Raw genomic sequence first — 2,257 nt, forward strand, 5'->3', positions numbered from 1 at the left:
TTCAGGGGCCAGGTAGGTAAATAAAATGTATGAAATGAATGGATATAAGACATGGAAGCGGTGGTAACTGAAAATGCATGTTCCACTAAAAGGTATATGTTCACAAAATCAAGTGGAGAAAATAAATTAGCCACAGAAGAATATGTGCAGCACAGTACCATTCATTTTGTTCTATGTTTAAATTTATTTTTATTTTTACTTTTTTCAGTTGTACCACTGAGTTATGACTTTGTGTCTTTACACACTGGGCTTAAAAGACTCGTGGCTTTTGTTTTAATATTGCACTCCTTAACCCAGCTATGACACTATTTAAATTATTTTAAAACAGGTAAAACAGTTCCATATTACACTTAGAAATACAGTAGGGATACACAGGTAGTCAAAGTAGCACTAAAAAATAAAGCAAGGAATGCAAAACACAAAATTCAGGAGTAATTGCATCAGGTGGGAGGAAGTTACATGAACACAGGTTTTCAGTGTGGTAAACAATCATTTCCCTGCCTTTTGGCTAAGATCAAGTGCAAAGTGTGGTAAACAGAAGGGATTTTAAGAGTGGGACAATATTTTAAGTTGGGTGGTTAAGTACACAGGTATTGGTTGCGCTTTACACTATTTTGTGTATATTATTGTATGATTTTAATTTTTTATACATATTTTATTGATTATGCTATTACAGTTGTCCCCTTTTTTTTCTCCCCTTTATTCCCCTCCACCCTGCACCGCCCTTCCCTCCAGCATACTCCCCATCCCCCGTAGTTCATGTCCATGGGTTGAACATATAAGTTCTTTGGCTTCTCCATTTCCTGTACTATTCTTAACCTCTCACCATTTACTTTGTACCTACTATATACGTTGCTTATTCCTTGTATGTTTCCCCCCATATTTCCTTCTCCCCCTCCCCTCTGATCTCCATTTCTATGATTCTGTTTCTGTTCTAGATGTTTGCTTAGTTGTTTGTTTTTGTTTTTTTAGGTTCAGTTGTTGATAGCTATTTGTTGTCATTTTACTGTTCGTAGTTTTGATCTTTTTCTTAGATAAATCCCCTTAATATTTCATATAATAAGGGTTTGGTGATGAATTCCTTTAACTTGACCTTATCTGGGAAGTCCTTTATCTGCCCTTCCATTCTAAATGACAGCTTTGCTGGATGGAGTAATCCTGGTTGTAGGTCCTTGTCTTTCATGACCTTGAATACTTCTTTCCAGTCCCTTCTTGCCAGTAGGATTTCTTTTGAGAAATCAGCTGATAGTCTTATGGGAACTCCTTTGTAGGTAACTGTCTCCTTTTCTCTTGCTGCTTTTAAAATTCTTTCCTTATCTTTAATCTTGGGTAACTTAATTATGATGTGCCTTGGTGTGTGCTTCCTTGGGTCCAACTTCTTTGGGACTCTCTGAGCTTCCTGGATCTCCCGGAAGTCTATTTCCTTGGCCAGATTGGGAAAGTTCTCCATTATTTTTTCAAATAAGTTTTCAATTTCTTGCTCTTCCTCTTCTCCTTCTGGCACCCCTATGCCTCAGATGTTGGAACATTTAAAGTTGTCCCAGAGATTTCTAAGCTTCTCCTCAGTTTTTTGAGTTCTTGAGTCTTCATTCTATTCTGGTTAAATGTCTCTCTCTTCCTTCTGCTCCATATTGTTGATTGGTGTCCCAGTTTCCTTCCCTGTACTGTTGGTTCCCTGTATATTTTTATTTCATTTTGTATAGCCTTCACTTTTTCCTCCATTTTGCAACCATACTCCCAACTCAGTGAGCATCCAGATTACCAGTGTTTTGAACTGTGCATCTGATAGGTTGGCTATCTATTCATGGCTTAGTTCTACTTTTGGAGCTTTCATCTGTTGCTTCATTGGGGCCATATATCTTTGTCTCAGTGTGCCTGTTTCATTGGGAGGGGCGGAGCCTTAGGTACTCACCAGGGCAGGGCAACCCAGGTTGATGCTGTTGTGATGCTGTCTGTGGGGGAGGGATCCGAGAGGGAACAAAGCCACTTGCTCAGCTCTCCCTGGCTTTCAGTCACTTCCCCAACTACTCGCAAGCAAATTGGGCCCTTCTGGTGCAGATTCCTGGGTAGGTGGGTTTGTGTACCTTCTACAACCCTGTGGGTCTCACCAATGGACTTCCCTGTGAGGCTGGGAGTTGCTCCTGCTGCCCCAACCTCCAGAGGGTTTGAGGCTTTCTTTTCCCGCACCAGAACCCTGGATTGCAGTCTGTCTTGCTCCCCAGCTGTTCCTCCCAGTTTATCCACATGCAAATGTGGG

At 40.7% G+C, this 2,257-nt stretch overlaps 1 non-coding gene across 1 annotated transcript; it reads right to left on the reverse strand.

Moving 5' to 3' along the window:
- Positions 1-206: 206 nt before the first annotated feature.
- LOC129086190 (small Cajal body-specific RNA 1) lies at positions 207-362 on the reverse strand. The gene has a single exon (XR_008530793.1). It is a non-coding gene; the product is annotated as a small Cajal body-specific RNA 1 (non-coding RNA).
- Between the last annotated feature and the right edge of the window lie 1,895 nt (positions 363-2,257).

This window comes from Pteronotus mesoamericanus, unplaced genomic scaffold (genome assembly GCF_021234165.1).
Source record: "Pteronotus mesoamericanus isolate MK-2021 breed Mesoamerican mustached bat unplaced genomic scaffold, CSHL_Meso_final scaffold_36, whole genome shotgun sequence".
In the NCBI taxonomy this organism is placed as follows: domain Eukaryota; kingdom Metazoa; phylum Chordata; class Mammalia; order Chiroptera; family Mormoopidae; genus Pteronotus; species Pteronotus mesoamericanus.